General features: G+C 39.8%; 1 protein-coding gene across 3 annotated transcripts in view; it reads left to right on the top strand.

Moving 5' to 3' along the window:
* Positions 1-13,176: 13,176 nt before the first annotated feature.
* LOC109981852 (leucine zipper putative tumor suppressor 2 homolog) overlaps positions 13,177-17,872 on the top strand; it is a 40,814-nt gene continuing 36,118 nt past the window's right edge. For all 3 annotated transcript variants that reach the window (XM_065949638.1, XM_020630826.3, XM_020630824.3), the window contains exon 1: positions 13,177-13,410. The gene's annotated coding sequence lies outside the window, so the exon portion shown is untranslated. The remainder of the gene's footprint in view (positions 13,411-17,872) is intronic.

Raw genomic sequence — 17,872 nt, 5'->3', positions numbered from 1 at the left:
AAGGGAGCCTACAGGTCGGATTTGAACCCAGGCCGCCCACTTGAAAGACTATAGCCTCTGCACATGGGGCGTGTGCACTATCAAGCAATCAAACTATTTATACAGCACCTTTCATAAAAATTAAATTGCAGTTCAAAGTGCTTAACAAGAGTGCAGAAAAGTTATTGATGAAAAAGTAGTTTTTAAAATCATTGAGAGACAATAAGAATTAGAAAAAATATATATAAAAATAAAATACGACACATAAAAGCAATAAGATATTAAAATTAATACATAGGAGAAGAATGTTTGAAATTGTAGTCGGATAAAAATGACAAAACAATAATGTTAAGATCTGAATTTATATAAAGCACTATATAAAAAAACAGACTGAATAAATGAGGTTTAAGACTGCATTTAAAAATCTAACTATCCTCTAAGCTACCAGCTCCCAAGAGATAGATATATATATATAATAAAGATATAATAGATACACAGAAAACATTAAATATATTTTTAGTTTTGTCAACATGTCAGACTGATAATAAATTGGTATTATTTTGCAGCTTACCTAATTGAAGGTGAGTTCTGAAGGTTTTCATGCACCTGCTCATGTCTTCCTTTTCTGGGTCAGAGTCAGTATCCAGTATCACATTACATAATGCATTATTCAGACTGAGTGACTTTTAATAAATGCAAATGTGTTTAAAAACATCTCCGTATGAATATTTGATGAGTGAGGTCACAGAGACAGGACGGACAGGTGTGGGGTTACATGTAGAATCAGCAGCTTTCAGAGGAGAGGTTGTCTGTATCGAGCTGTTCATAGGCTGACGGGTTAAAGTGTCATTTCACCATCGTGACTAAAAACTCTGACATATCATATTTTAGATACGGGAAGAATGGTTCAGTGTGGGACTGTGAAAGAGTTCATGTTTTGATAAAAGGGCCTGTGATGAGTCATTTTCGTCTCCCCCTGGGAGTCAGGCTCATTAAAAAAGTGATGACCTCTGCACTTTGAGAATCTCATTAAGACGCTCCTGGACTCCTGTCAGCGCAGAAACCTTATCAAGAGGCAGATCACAACATGACGAGTCATTCAACCCTATCTCTTATTTTATATTTATCATATATATATATACAGTACTTTTGATTTTGTTTTCTATGTCATACTTAAAATAATTCTTTGATTACATATCAAACAAAACACGTTTCAACAAATAAAACATCAAATAAATAACTGACTGTAAAATATTTTTATAGTATTTTAAACTACATTTGTGTGTCGACTTTTGATAGACAATTTAAAACAATAATATCAAAGTCAATGCCACTGAAACAGAGATCAATTGTTTTAATTTCCAACATCCCCCCCCCATGCCTACATTACCCACAATGCATCTTTACTGTGGCGTTTAGAGATTGAAAAGGGAAGTCTTACTGTATAAGAGGATGAGGTGATGTGTGGAGACGAAATGTTACAGATTTATCTTTTTTTTCTTTATATGTAAAAGGTATAGGTGCAACCTCTTGGATGCTAACCACCTTTAAAAAACCACTGAAGAAGAAGAAGAAGAAGAAGAAGAAGCTTTGCACCAAATGATTTGCCTTCAGACCGAAATGCTGACTCATGTGACATCACTTGAGGAAATATGTCAGACATTGCACAGCCATAAAAGATGTAATACAACGGGTTTTTTTAACATACAGGTTTTTTCTCTACAAGACTCATTAACATGTTGATGTGCAGAATTTGTGGATGTGCCCTTTAATATCGTTCTCTCATAGTGAACCTCGGTGCAGAGTTCACTCTGAAGCCTCTCTGTCTGCCTCTGAGATCTGGCTCCGTCTGACAGACCGGTCCCCCCCCCCCCCCCCCCCCCGAGCTCCTCTGTTAGCTGACACTGTAAAATATTATTGTACGCTGTGGGAATAATCCTCGTGTATGTTTGTTGAACGTAAATGACCGCAGATGAGACGGCAGGAGGGAGACACTTCCTGGACGATTGTGCTGGTTTGAGTTTCATCCTTTTTGCTCTCGTTTCTTCTCGATGAATGCTCAGTGTTTTCCATGTGAATGTTTTACTGCTGTGCAAGTACACACAGTGCGTTCAGTAATGACTCCAGGCTGTGTGTTGGATGGGCCTGGGTGTCCTCTGGACCGTGTGGGTGTGTGGGATATGGCTGCTGACTCTGAAGGCCTCTGAATGGGGCTCTTTGTGTTTCGAGGCACTGCTGTGTCCAGATGATGGCCGCTCTGTCGCCAACCAGATCCCATACAGAGGGGAAAAACACTCATGAATGTATGCAGATGCTCACGCATGCAAAGACGCACAAAGCTTTCTCTCTGTAGCTTTCAGCCATACTTCAAAATCAGTACAAAACTTCTTCCAAATAAGTCTTTTGAAGGTTTTTATTTTTATTTTTTATGAACAGGTAGAGAAAATATAGAAGCTTAAATGCTGTAATCACATCTTTATCACAGTGCAGCTTCTGCAGCTAATCGTTCCGTTTGTTTTTGAATAGTTTGCCCCGATCGGAGCATGCCTATTCAAATAGCTGCCATCTGGAGAGGAGAGGAGATGAAACAACTTTCAGCTCTTAATCATGAAAGAAACAAATTGTGCAAAGACCAAAAGAATTCCTTTTTCATCAAAAACACAAATATTTAAGAGGATGTGAATCAAACGAGGCTAAGAAAAAGATGTTTCAGCTGCACATAAATCATTTCTCTGACCTTAAAATCCCCTGAAAGCATGGTAATCAGATGTCACACATAGACAGTAAATCTTTTCATGAACCATTCCCAACAACAAGGGAAGATTCCAGGCATATTTAACAATAGGAGAATAACTGAAGTGGACGCCCCCGGCTGCTCAGAGCAGCACTGCTGATGATGGGAAGCATGAATGCATGACATGCGTCCATAGCTCTGCGGCCCATTGGCTGCCCTTCATTAAGCAAATATTTGACTGAGTCTGAAGGTAATTTCCAAGTCAGAGTTTATCTGCCTGAGGGGAGGGGACTTTAACCAGCGTCCAGGATGGGAACATTCTCTGAGTATTTTTGGCTTTCTGTGGTTTAAGATTTCCTCCTGGTCATAATGAGTCAGTGTTGTATTGATTAAAGTAAGGACAGTTAAAAGCTTGTTACAGTTTACAGGAGCAGTTTCTACCTGTTTAAAGAGCCCATGTTTTGCCCTTTTCGGGGTTCGTATATTTAATCTATGTACCTACTTTTGTACGTTCACAATAGATAAAGTCATAAAAAAGTGTCTGTTTTCATGTTCTGCTCCTCCTTGCTCTCTCTACGCTCTGAGTCCGTCAGCTACACTCTGTTGAGCCCACACTGTTAGACCCCACGTGGGCCAAGTCTGCTCTGATTGGTCTGCCGATCCGCTCTGTTGTTATTGGTCAGTTGCTCAGCACGCGTCTCGGAAAGTTCAACATGAGCTGCAGGGCTTGCCACAACGAGCCAATGGGCTTAGATCAGTGACATCACACTGATAATGACGTCGGACTGACACATTTTTATCGAGATGGGCTAGAACCGAGCGTTACATGCAGCTAATGCTGCAGCTAACAGGAGGACGTAGGAGAAGCCGCGTTTCCGCAGACTTTGAATTTTTGCACATAGATGTGCCTAAACATGCACAGGACACTTGGAAAACACACTAAAGAGCATATAAAACCAGAAAAAGCAGAATATGGGACCTTTAAAGAAAGTTTTGTTTTCTTCTTTCCAAGTGTTGCTCATGGTGAATAAATGATGAGACCCTTTAAATAACAAAGATATTATTCTTTTTTTAAACTTTACACACAGTAAAGCGTAAACAAATTTGGCTTTTGGCCTTCATCAGGGTCATGGGGTCTCATTTGTTAATAAAGTTGATCTTCATACTAAAAGTGATGATGGAGCTTTTTTTGACCTCTTCAAGCCTTTTACTCTTCGTGCACCTTGATGGTCGGTGAAGTTGTGCCAGAAAATCCCACTCCTCCTCCAAATACAATAAAGTGGAATGAGGAAGTCAAATGACATTACAGTAATATATTGTTTCCTTTAGTAATCCCCCCTCCCACCCTTGACTTTGAGACAAACACAGTCCTGGACGGATCACATTTGGTACGGTTGAAAGCTCTGGAACAAAAAAAGCGTGTGGGACTAAATAAAAGTGTGTTTTGTCCGCTGCTCTTCAAGGTCAAGACAGAACAGTCACGCTCAGTGAAGTCTTTACACGTGCTCAGTCCAGTCCTTGATTTCCTTTTGTGTGTGCATGCTTGTTGAACCAATTCGGTGGTGCTAAACAGCAAAACAACAATTCACTACAGAGTCAGCGGGTCGTTCTCATCTGTGTCAGTCTCTGAGTTGTAAAAGCATTTTGAACACTTTTTTCAAACATTCTGGCACTCTGTTTTGATTCTGTTAGATCATCTCCACATTTAGCCGCTTAAAGAGAGAGTACGAACATTTCATGACCCAGACTGACATTAAAATAGAAAGTGTGACAGAACACGCTGCGAGAACATTGAGAGCGCTGGAGAGGGGGACAGAGAGTATGTAGAGCGAGTTCATCAGCACACCGTGTCTGTAAACGCTACATTTTCTCCTTTTTTCTAACAAGCACAGGAACTTTTCTTTTCCTTCTAACTGGAGAAACTGGGACCGGTTGTTTTTCTGACGGGAACATTGCTGTGTCCTCAGGTGCACTGGCTCTACTTTAAAGGAGTCTAAAAAGTGCATAAAGAACACGATTATCATAAAAATGTTTGCTTTGTTTGTCTGTGATTTTGCAGCCAAATCATGCAGAGGACACACGTCGCTCACAGACACACCAGAGGCTGATTCAAGATGCCCCTCCATCCCTTTAATGTCATGAGGTGGGGGGGGTTTACTCTGCCTCCCTTACTCACATGCACTCTGCACACTTGACCCACATTTGCCCAGCAGTCCGCCGTGTGTGTGTGTGTGTGTGTGTGTGTGTGTATTAATAACCATGAGCACATCCTCCCCTCTGTGCTCCCGGACCAGGAGACTGCTCATGTTTCAGCTCATTGTGTGAAACTTAAAATGCACACACTAACCGCACTCTTTTACGAGGGTAAACAAATCCCATTAACAATCAAAACTGGGACTTCAAAGTCTGATTTATCTTAATCCTTCTGAGCTCCTTTGTTGGCCAAAAAAAAGATCCAAAACGCATGACCCGGGGGCACGGTCAGTGTAGTTCTTTAGACACACACACACTGTCCTGCAAGAGTAAAAAAAATCTGTATTAATCTACCGCAGAGAATAGTTCCCAACAAATGCACTTTTTACTGTAATCCTGTTTGACTTAAAAACAAGCTCTAGATAAATGTGTGATCCATTTTAAAGCGCTAATATCAATATTTTAGTTTAAAAATGGATCACAATTCTGTTTTTATGTGGAAGAGTAAACTAAAGGTGATAAAATATCTCCGATCTCTGCTGCCACTCTCAGCTCAATGCCACTTCAGATGGTCTATTATCTCCTTATTTTGATTTTCTGGAGCCAACTTTACTGTTTTAAATCCAACTCAACCCTTTTTTATCGTAACCTTGCACTGTAGCAGCTTTATGATTTAGCTATCCAGCACTTAACAGCAGACAAAATGTTTGCTTAAAGTCTGCTACGTTCTCTGTGTCTGGTTATACTGTACAGTTTCACCCACCTCTGGAACTCCCTCCCACCACAATATCCGTAATATCGACTCTCTCTCTCTCTCTCCATTTTCAAATCTCATCTCAAAACACATCTTTTTAAAACTGGCATATTCAGTCTGATCATTCTCCACCCGGTCTGTGTAATGTTAATTTCATCGTTGTGTTGTTACTTTGTTGTTTTTATCTCTGCTCTGCAAGGTGACCTTGAGAGGTTTGAAAGGCGCCTTTAAATAAAATGTATTATTATTATTAATATTATTATTATTAGTTCCAACAGTAGTTACAATTCTGACAGCTTTTTTCTTGAACTCTGTGCCTCAATCTATTCCATTCTCGCCCTTCAAAAAAACCCGGATGGCCTGTAAGTCACAGAAAAGAAAAAACTGAATGTACTGATCGTGAGCTGGACCCCCCCCCCCGAGAAAATACCTGCAGTGCTTTACATCTCTGCGGGGAGGCAGGCAGAGTGGTTCCCCCTCCAAACAAATAAAGGTCACACAGCATGGAGTTCTCCCACCTTGCCCTCCAGATGAATCTCTCCCAGCCTCTCTAGAGAAACCGTGCTCTCATGTCTCAAAACGCCTGAACTGTCATGTAGCATTAGCAACAGACCTTAAACTGACCGTCCAGATCCTGCACTGTAAACACCTGTCGTCTCAGTGAGCTTCCACTGGCCACATTCTGCCGTTTTAACACGACGACAGAGGGGGAAAGCTTCAGAGAGACACCGGCTTGCCTGGGGGGGGGGGTTATGCAAGAGCAAGATCTGGTCCAAAGAGAATGCTGAGGGGCTTAATCTGCGCTGGCACCACCCTGGAAAAACGCCCTGAGGGGACTGGAGAGGGTGCATCACTTTTTTTTTTTCTGCAGGTTTTGGCTTCTGGAAAAATTCATTGAGGGTAAATGAAGGGTCAGGTTTGGGGGGGGGGGGGGGGTGATAATAAGAGCATAATTGCAGTGGTGGTGGGAGTTTGTGGTGAGCACAAAGTGGAGTAGGGAGAGCTTTGAGGTGCAGCACTCTCTCTGCTTTTAATGAGTGGAGGGCCGCATTCCTCTCAGGCAAGTAGGTCAGATTTAGCGTCCTACACCGGAGGGTTGGGGGAATAAGCGAGGCTCCTGGCAGGGCTCCAGCACCTCACACCAACCATTTCTTCTTTAATTCACTCGGAGCGCGTGAAGGACAGAGGAAAGAGGAGATGGAGACAGCTTTCACACAGCCAACCCAGGCAAAAAAAGAAAAAATGCCCCATTCACTCTCGAATTAGCCGTCTGCATGGCCACCTTCAAATGAGGCCCCCCCCTTCTCGGCTTAATCCCCTCAGACTGTGTGCACACACTCACCGTCTGCTTCATGAGCGCTGAAAAACCAGAGCCAGTGGTCGCCCGGTGCAGCAGTTAATTGATGCATTATCGGCCTAAGCATGGTATACAGTTAAGCTGCTAATCTAACAGCGCAGTATCTTTCAATAGATACATAAATAAAGCCAAGAATGTGTCACTCATGAATGACAGACCATTTATTCTAAGTGGGAACAATAAATCAAATCTAATCAATAATCCTCTCCTATTCTGCATATTGTGATTGAACATTTAATTAAGCTCCTCAATTATGAATGAAACAACGTTTGATAATGGGGAATTAAAGTGAGCGCACTATTGAGTAAATGACAAAGCAGCTCCCCTGGCACGGTGATACACAGATTATTAGATGGCCGAGGGAGTCTTTGGCACCTTGTAGCTGCAGCCAATCACAACGAAAAAAGAAAGCCGGATTCCTGCAGAAACAAACACGCAGAGCCAACGCGGAGCCGCTGCAAAAACATTTAAGTGACAAGTTCTGACAGCGTTGTAGAAGTTATGGAAACTGGATCTGCAGGAAAAAAAAGCTTCACAAAACACTTTCATGTCTGTCCGTTTGAGATTAGTGAGGACAGAAGGGACACATGTAGACCGTTACAGATTGCTTTGTTATTCATAGACAATCTGGACATATGATTCATAATCCACTTGTCCTTGAATGAAATCATCATGAGAAACATACGCTATCTTAAGCTGATAAAAGAAACCTCTTTAAATACAAAACTGACTCTGCAACCTCAAAGGAATTCGACATTGTAACAGACGTCCTTTTACATTTTCAGACCTTCCTGCAAAAATCTTTTTTATGATAATATTCTTTTGCTTTGCACGAGATGTTGAAGTTTTACAATTGCATGTTGGCTTTGCTAGATATAACATTGTGTTTGAATTCAGGCCAGATGCAACATCACAGCCACAGCAGAGTTGATCACATTGTTTTCTCTTTCTCTGTCCTTCATTTCAAATTGTGTTTTTTATATTTGGAAACTTTCCTTTTTTTCACAATCAGCAAAATCCATTAACTTTTCTTAAGACAAATCGACTCCTTCAACATCTTTTAGTGCATATTGCAGCTTCCCTGAGGTCGATCCATGTTGTCTCTCCCTCCTTTGCGTCCTCTCTAAGTGGTCACACTTCACTCTGTTATTGAGCTTTGCCCTCTATCACATGAGGATTGCTACAAGGTCTGCACGAGATGAGAAAAACATGTGGTGTACGATACAATGAATTGATATTGCGATTAACAAAAATAACAAAGTGCATATCAGCAACGACTCTTTTTCTCTGTCTGCTGTTTTTGTGTCAACAGAATACCTGTGGTTGCCACATGTTTGGCCTGAATCCTTTTTTCTACTAACCACCAACATGGCTCCAATGAAGCTTATTGCTAGCTTGAGCTTTATTAGACGGATCAAAATGGTGTGAGAGCATGAACAAAATACTCAGGCGTCCCTCTAATAGTCAAATGTGAGCAGCTTGTGTGATAAAACGTTAAATGTTTGAATAAAAATACGTTTTCTTATTTGTTGTGATCAATTCAGACTTTTGCAATGTGTAAATCGTTGATGCTAATACTGCGGTAATCAACTTCAACTTCAACTTTATTAGTCCCTGAAAGCTGATTTGTTTCACTGCAAGGCATAACAGGACAGAACGAAAAAAAGGCAAAATACATTTAAAAAAGCTAACACGGTAAAATGTAAACTTGCGATTCCAATCGCGATTGACGGATTAGCTTTGTTTGCTAATCTACAATTCTTACACAATCTTGCCTCCTTGTTTTTGCTACCTTTAGCCTTAGCTAGCGTACGAGCTAAGCTTCCATCAGTCTTGCAATGTTAGCATACCTGTTCAGAACAACATAGCAGCACCATGATGATGAAGTAAAACAGATTTATCCTTCAAAGTAGTCACCTGAGTTCATGGCATATATTGTTGACAATCTAGCTAGACTCATGTAACATCTGTTCTTCTTCTTCTGCTTGTGGAAATTATGATATTCTGCTTTTTATATCATATCAACTCTTTTCCAGTTTGTCCTGAGTCATTGTGCCAGGGGTCAGGTCAGAGAGCACAAAGAACATGATACATGGTTTGTTTTGTTTTTTTCTCCTGCAGCAGTGTGTGTTTGGGTTCAGGTGTCAGCAGGTCATTCCCCTTCTTTTCTCCTACTTCCTATTCATGCAGTTTGCTTTTAGTTGAACCCATCTCCTTTTTGCTGAGCGTTGCTTTCAGCTATAGCTTCTATTTGGCTTACTGCAGGGGTTTTTTCAAGGTGACTGCTTACCTCTTACTTTGTAGTTTGAATATTTTATATTGTCTTTTATCTTGCTGACAATATATTTATATATATTATCAGTTTAATTTCAACCTGCAGACATGCTGAGAGGGCTCTTTTGGATATAGCTCAAGGAAAAAGACGTACGAGTAAGGGGAGTTTGATGGAGGCCTTACAAGAAATACTGTACGGCATGTAAATCAAATGCAGAGTGCACCAACGGGAATATCCAGTAAGTACATGAAGCATAATACAGCACCTGGGAAAAACCTTAAAAAGTACATTTTCCTGGCTTCCTCTGCCCTCTGCTAATGCATCATAATGGAAAGTAGTGCAGTTTCGCATGCAGGAAATGGACTCTCAAATAGCAAAGATCTGGGGGCCATTTCTGCGTGAAATGAGTTGCAGCGTCATTGACCAATTACTTTCCCCCAATTATCTCTATCCGGCATGTTTATGAATAAAATGAGCTCACAGTGGACGGAGAGGGGAGGTCATTATCAGCCAACACAACATAATTGCAGATCGCCTGGCTGCTTTGGGTAAAAGATAAGCATCTTGGGTATGCACAGGCCAAGGGGCAGAGAGCATGCTGGGACTTAATGTCCCCAAGCTCGAGGGTTGAGAGCAGACTGAGAGGTTTGATTTGGAGAGTCATTATCAACAGACATGCTGCATTCAACCCACACACAATTATCAATTACTGTAACAACCCTTCTCAAATTCTCTAGTGGCCAGATGAGTGTGGGACAATTTTCGCTCCCATTCCAATCAGGCATGAATGCCGGAGTACCAACAGCTTCACAGAGCCGCTAAATTCCAGTAATTCAGTGTCCTAACAAGTGAAGTTTAACTCTTTGCAAATCAGGGAAATGTGCAACTTAGGCAAAGTGAATAAAACTGATGTAAACAAGCGGGAGTGTTGGTGTGGGTTTGTGTTGAAACAACTTTGTCAGCAGCTGCTTTTAGGTGCAACCTGAGGTGTTAAAAAATGAAGCTGACGCGGAAGTGCAAAAACTGCAGTTCCTCGAGTGGCCACTTGAGGCTGGCTGCAAAAGCCCCAGAAGTCGCATACACACCCATCGTTAAATGTCATTTTTTACAGCAGAGATAAACAGCTTTTCAGCCTGGTAGAAAAAGTGATTTTGGTCTTAACAGCTCATTTTACTCTCGGCACATGATGTACAGGGGGATTTTTTTTCTGCACGGGAACTCATTTTTGATTTCTTTAGATTTTATGTAGTGTAAGAGTTATTCATAATAAGGTTGAGACTACATTCCCAATGGTGACCGCCATCACTGGTCTTCAAAACTCTTCCTCAGAAACCAATGGATGATGTCACTGAGACTATGTTAGTAATGTTTTTACAATTTACAGTTAATCCGTCTCTTTTGGATTTTCACTTTTTTTCTGGGCGTTGTAAAAACTCTAATCACTCTTACTTTTTTGTGTTTAACTATAATTTTTTGTGTTTTTATCAATGCACAGTTTGTAATTTCTGCTTTTAGGGGTCTCTGTGTCTCAATTGTTGTGATGTGATGTTGTGATGATGTGAACTTTGACCTGCCGACATACTGCAGATGTAAACTAGCTCTAAGCTAACTCTTACTGTACAATGCATCACATGGCAACGTTTATGTTTCACTTTGTTCATGGTCCCTTTACAAATAAAATAAAACAAAATGAAACAGCAAATTCTCTGAAGGATTCATGAAGTAGCGTTGGATCATGGGACTTGAAGTCTACGTTCTTTATCGACTGCCATTGTGGATGGAAATCAATCTCACAAGACTCAAGGACAAACCATTCGGTGGGGGTTCAGTGCCTTGCTCAGTGGCACTTCAACAGTACTCAGAGGATGAACAAACACCTCTTCAGATAACAGTTGAATATCCAGACTTGGTCCGCATTGGGACTTGGACCTGCAACCCTCCGGTTCTCAACCAAAGACTGAGCTATACTGCTGCATTCTGCAAGTTACTACACAACTAAACAAAAATACAACACTGATTAAGTCATTCTGAGACATGTTAATGAAACATTTCTATATCACTTTCATGACTTTGGCCGGGGTTATGAATTAGATTCATTGCTGGTTTCAATTTATCTGTCCAATGTTTTGGTTTTTAAGAAGTTCTCACTACACTTAAGGTTAATCCGCCATCCTTAACCTTTTACTTTACTGCTATTTAGAACCCAAGTAAGATCGTGAACATTGCCATTATGACCATATAAGATTTAGGATTCAGGGACATCATCTGTATTTCTGGGATGATAGTCTGGCTGTAAAAATCTCTTCGTCATGGTATCTAAAAGTACACTGATTTTTTTTAGGTGTTTAGGACTGGAAGGTCAATCAGAGTTGAAACTTTTTAAAAAGAACAAACAGGGAGCTTCTTGTCTCATTTTCTTGCCCGAGAAAACAGGGTTTCTGTGGGACTAAGTTTAGCCTTGTTTTACTCCTCTGGAGCAGAAAGACTCGTCTAAGAGGGTTGAGGTTAGTCAGGTATGACCTCGTTCTACATATTTAGCATACAGAGTCAGGAACCGGTTGTGCTGGAACAAACTGAATCTAGGTTACTCTATATTCATAACAAACCTTTTGTACGGCAGGTCTTTGGACTGTAAAACTGTAATAAATCTGATCATATCTGATAAGGACATACACGAGTGGTGTCTGTATTGCTTTTGGTATTTAGCTTTTAATTTTTATTGTTTAATTACAAAAGGTTCTTCTGGCCCTAGAGACGGTCTTTTAGCTTTAGGGCAGTTTGTGAGCAAAGTGTGCAAGTATGGGGTTTGTAGGGTAATGGTGTGTGTGTGTGTGTGTGTGTGTGTGTGTGTGTGTGTGTGTGTGTGTGTGTCTGTGTGTTTGTGTGTGTGTGTGAGAGAGAGAGAGAGAGAGAGAGAGAGAGAGAGAGCAATCCAGGTGCATGGAGCGCTTCACTAACAGGAAGCTACCAACTAGACGTAGACAAAATAAAAGCATGCAATGTTGAATCACACATTCTGACATATAGTTCCCTGATGTTCAATTTTTGAGTATTTTTTAAAATACACCGAAAGTATGCTCAGCGTTTTCAGCTAACTTGCTGATGAGTCATTTTTTTCCCCTTCAAAATAACTGTTTGAGTAAGGTACTGTGTGGATATAGTGTGTATTTCAAGTGCTATACACACATTCAGCTGCCTCCACTGTATAATAATAATATATATAAGAATAATAGGAAACATAACCCACATAAAAACAGAGAAGCAGGTACCAATGACAAACAAATGCAATCATGTAATGCACAGTTCCCATATTGCACATGTTCTGCGTTAAAACCAACATCAATCAATCATTATTTGTATAGCGCCAGTTCCAAGTGTTATCTTGAGAAGCTTTACAAAAGAGCATATGGGATACATAAATAAAGATAAAATTGTGCTGGGTTACACTGAGATTATTTCCAGAAAAAGCAGCAGAATAATGGCCGTCTTTGGTTTTCCTGACAAATTTGTAAATATACTGGCGGTAAGAATGACCTTTATAACTGGGATTTAGACTTAAGTTTTGATTTGAGGCATTGTGTTGTACTAGTATTTATGTTTGACTATGCATAATTGTTGAAACATTGATATTTTTTCCCCCAAAGGTGAATTATTGAGATAAAAATCTGTCAACACAATACATATTTTTTCATAATCCTTTATATTTTCTTTCTAACAAAATAAATATGATATGGAAAAGGTCAATTCTAATGTTTAATTTCTCAAAAAATGTAAAGGGTTAACGTCCCAAAGAGGTTGATTTGAATGTATTACCTTATTTTGAAAAGCATTAACCGGATGCAGCCTTTAACTTGCAGCCAGCTTACCTCCTGTCTCTAAACACGAGCACCGCCTTCAGCTCTCTTACAACAACAAACGCGCTCTCATCGGTTGGACGAGGTGCAGACTAGAGACGGAAATACATTAAACATGTAGTTTTCTCAACTTACACCTCGTTAAGTTACACATTTGTGGATAAGACAACTTGAAAACGGACAACAAAAACCAGGTCGCATTCAGAATTTCTCTGCAGACTTTACAGAGAAGCGGCTGTCCCGGAGCTACTCCAACGATACATGGTAAGTTCAGCTTTTAATGGATTCATACTGTAACTATCACACAGAAATTACGTCATAATGTGATGATTTTATCAATGTTGTAGCTGTTGACTTACATGCATGTTTTGCAAGTTTAGATAAACTTCAAAATAAGGGGGGAAAAAAAATCAACTTCATACATCAGAACTGTGGAGGACCAGATCTGACAGAAGTATAAATAAATAGATAAATAAATGTAGGAATAAATAAATATGGAAATAAATAAATGTAGAAATAAATAAATAAATGAATGTAGAAATAAATAAATGTGGAAATAAATGAATGTGGAAATAAATAAATGTGGAAATAAATGAATGTGGAAATAAATGAATGTATAAATAAATAAATGTGGAAATAAATACATGTATAAATAAATAAATGTGGAAATAAATGAATGTATAAATAAATAAATGTGGAAATAAATAAATGTGGAAATAAATAAATGTAGAAATAAATAAATGTAGAAATAAATTTAAGACATTTAATTATTTATGTCCCATTTATTTACCAGTTTTTATTTATTTATTCACGCATTTAATTATTTATTTATTCATTCTTTTATTTATTTATTCCAGTATTTATTTATACATTTATTTATTTATTTATTTATTTATACTTCTGTCAGATCTCGTCCTCCATACAGTACAGGTGTGTTAACGATAAATTAGTCATTCAGAGTTACCTCCCATTGTTAAAACACATTTAGAGGAGAGAATTTAAGTGTAGTTTGTCCCCTTTAAAAAGTCCTTCTTTATGTACAAATGCCACCATGACACAGTTTGAGTCTTTCATGTCCACCTCAGTTCTCTTCTTTATCAAACATGTGTTTCAGACCTCTCAGGTTGAGTTGCTTCAGTCATAACAAAGTGCCTCCTTCAGAAACTACAGCCGGACTCATTTCCTGCTCCGACCTCAGCTTTAATCCAGATCATAAATAAACAATTTCCTTTTAAAAGACCCACCATCCGACTCCTCAAAGCAAATCCTACTGCTGCTATCTTATCTCTTTTTGGAAACACAGGCCTGGATATACTGCTCTGAGAATGTAAGATATTACTGCTTTCCAAGAATTTTGTTGTTTTTATCATCTTAAGTCACGTTTTAGACACTTAGAGGAAAGATGCCACTGATTTGGGACAGATATTTTTTTGATAAAGGGACGTTTCTTCAGGGTTGGTCAGCTTGTTTTGCTGGAAATCACACATTTTAACTGTAGCCTGATTTCAAACTGGAAAAAAAACTAGGTCCTTGCCGTATTTCCAAATGAAGTGCTTACTTTGTAAATGAGATAAAAATGATATATGCCAAAAAAAGAGGTTTATGTCCTTCTGATCTGCCAGAAAGTATGAACGCATGAACCTGATTCTTTTTTTCCATTTTCTGGTGCAAGAGCTCACCAGAATCTGACATATGCCCCTGATGTGTATGGGTACAGTGTCCGATTTCACATCAGTGACATTACAAATCTATTCATGATCTATATTTCATAGCTTGTGCTTTAGAAAAAAGTGCTTCCCCCTCATAAGTACAATGGACGACATGCCTTTCGGGGTACAGCAGTAACATATGTGAATTCTTAAAATGAATTGCATTCCCCATCTAATGCCGTCTGAAACCACTTTTGGCCAGACACAGAGGCACTTTCACATCGCCAGGTGCACTGCGAGAGCAGAGTTTCTCTTTTTTTAACAAACGAGAAACAAGAGAACACAGACAAAAGTTTGCAAACTACTGGTGCATATACATTGGATTTCTATTAGGGGGGATTTATGGGGCATATGTGCACCAGAGCTCGCCTCGGTGGTGCATTTCAGACCAAAAATAATCCCCATGTGTGCTCATTTAAGTAAGAAAAGCACCCTAACTATTCTTCATACAGCATCCTCGTCTATAAACACATCCCATACTCGAAATAAAATGATAAAGAACCAACGCAGGAGATCTCAATTCTTCCCCTGTAATCCTCTACAATGTCATATTCAACTTTCCACAGATGAAACACACGCAGAGGTCAAACCTCAGCAAGCTCGCAAAGGACGGGCCGTGTGCCTTCACAGTGGAAGGCCTCACTTATTGATAATTTATCAAGTGATTTTATTAGCACCCGGCAAGACTCCCTAAGAGGAACTGCAGTGTCAGCATATCGGGGTGTTAGCAGCCGTGTAGAGACTTCAGAGTGTCCATCCTCCGTCTTTGACATGACGAGAATATTTCTAACTCTGCGTGTTTATAGATGGGTTGATTGCATTTGTCTCGTTTTAGTTCAGCAGCTTTTTGGATCCATTGTTGAATTTCACATCTGATTTATGTTCGTGTCTTTAAAAGTGATATGCTACTTTTTAGTACCACAGCTTAGGGAATATAAAAATGCCTCCTAACTTTTCAGTCATTTGACAAATACAGTTATCTGCTTAATACGATTGTGTAAAGAAAGACGTCTGAAGCAAAGTTCTCAACTGGTCGTCAAGCCTTTAGGACCCACCACCAACTCCTTAATGAGAAATGGCGACTCAAATTTCAAATGTTTTATAGCATGCGACAGAATAAAACAAACATGGTTCAAACTCCCGCCCAGTGAAAGGCGTCTGATTCAACCGTCACAACAGGGTCCTAAGATGCTAACTAGACTCTTCTCCTCTGGCGCCCCCTTGTGGTGAAACGAGTTTCCAAACTCCATTCGATCTGCAGAGTCCCTCTGCACCTTTAAGAAAAAGCTAAAGACCCAGCTCTTTATGAATACCTACGACCTTCATGATGATGATTACGATGGTTTTGGTATTATTGATGATGATGATGATGATGATGATGATAGTTTTGTTTGATAACAATGACTTATAAGATGGTTTCTATACTGATTAGAGCTCTCAAGAACTGCCGTCAATGTTGTGCTTTGCCTCTGGTCAGTTCCTGTCAGCACCTGTGTGTCCAATCAGACTCTAAGCTGATCGTTTGCTCTTACTGACATTGTTCCCTTTTTTTCTAGATCCTTCCTTGTGTTGTACTCACTCTCTGATGTACGTCGCTTTGGATAAAAGCGTCTGCTAAGTGAATTGTTGAATTTAAGAACATGGTTAAATAACGCTTCATACTTTTTGACACCATTTATTTCCTGGCACACTTTTTGCGACCCATTGAAAACGGCTCTTCGACCCACTTTTGGTTCCCAAGCCACCAGTTGAGAACCACTGCTCTGAAGAACCAAAGTATTGTCAAATATTTCCAGATTGAATCAGTCTAAAATTGAGGCATTGAAACTTAAAGGTTTACTGTAGCTGAGAGAAATGAATGCAAAAACTGATTCTTTAACACTGGTGTCAAACTGTCATCACCTGTTTGTTATGTTTCTCTTACCATCATCATCATCATCATTATAAACTGCTTTCTACTTTGTCTTTTGAACCTCTGTTTTGTTTGAGTTGGCGGGCCTGAGATGGTATCTCTGGACCGCTCCCTCTTTGTGTCCTCTTATTCATGATGGCAAATATGTACATACCCCTCTGGCCTTGAGCGAAGGCCTTTATCAGCAAAGGCTTTTGACAGGAAGCCCTTTGTCTTGTGATCATTTCTGAAGGAGTTGTTGTCAAAGTTGGCCTTTTGAGGTACGGCCTTGAGGTTCAGGGTGTGCTGGCCGTTGCAAATCGCCATTAGCATTGTTGGGAGAAACAGTCTTCACAAAAGAAGTCCACAAAGCCAGTGGGTTTGTGAAGTTGTGATGTCAAGCCTAGACTTTGACACTATAACTTTGTGTTGTCTTCCAGCCTGACTGAGGCTGAACATGAAAGTGAAGATTGGTTAGTTTCCAGATGATAAGAAAGATAGGTTGGAACATTATAGATAATAGATAAGTGTTTTCTGTAATTGATCCCTCTCTGCCCTGCAGCTTTGAATTTTGCCCTTGAGCTGTTTACTGAAGATCAAGTCTCTCCATTCTTTGTGTTTGGTTACACAAACCGTCTCCTTGAAAAACAAATAGAAAGAGACACAGAAACACTGCGGGAGGTGTTGTAGCTGTCAGGCATCATGAAGACCGTGTTGTGTTTTTCGTTCTCCTGAGGGTACATCATCATTTCTGATGGGAAGCCCGTCGACTGTTTGTTTATGTAGTGTCCCATTGTGTTGAGTTTGCCCTCCTGTCACAAGCTGCTTAGTTTAACTAGTGATGTTGTACTCTTTTTCCCACACCACAGGATTTTAAAAACAGCTTGAAGTAATGACTTTGTGACTCTAAGCGGCTTTTCAAACAATGTAATGTGACGCAATAAACTGCGGGCTTCTGTGTCTTGTTTAGTTTTCAGGCAACATCATTTATTAAAGACATCTCTTAAGAGCCTTAAATTATACCTTAGAGCTCCTCATAGTGTGTTGTGCTAAAGGACAATTTGCTATATGTCAGTTTGTCTTCATATTGGGATTACACGGTCCACTTAGTAAACTGCTGGTCGCT

Source organism: Labrus bergylta, chromosome 21 (genome assembly GCF_963930695.1).
Source record: "Labrus bergylta chromosome 21, fLabBer1.1, whole genome shotgun sequence".
NCBI lineage: Eukaryota > Metazoa > Chordata > Actinopteri > Labriformes > Labridae > Labrus > Labrus bergylta.
Note: the sequence above shows the minus strand (reverse complement) of the source record. Positions and strands in the feature narration are given on the sequence as shown.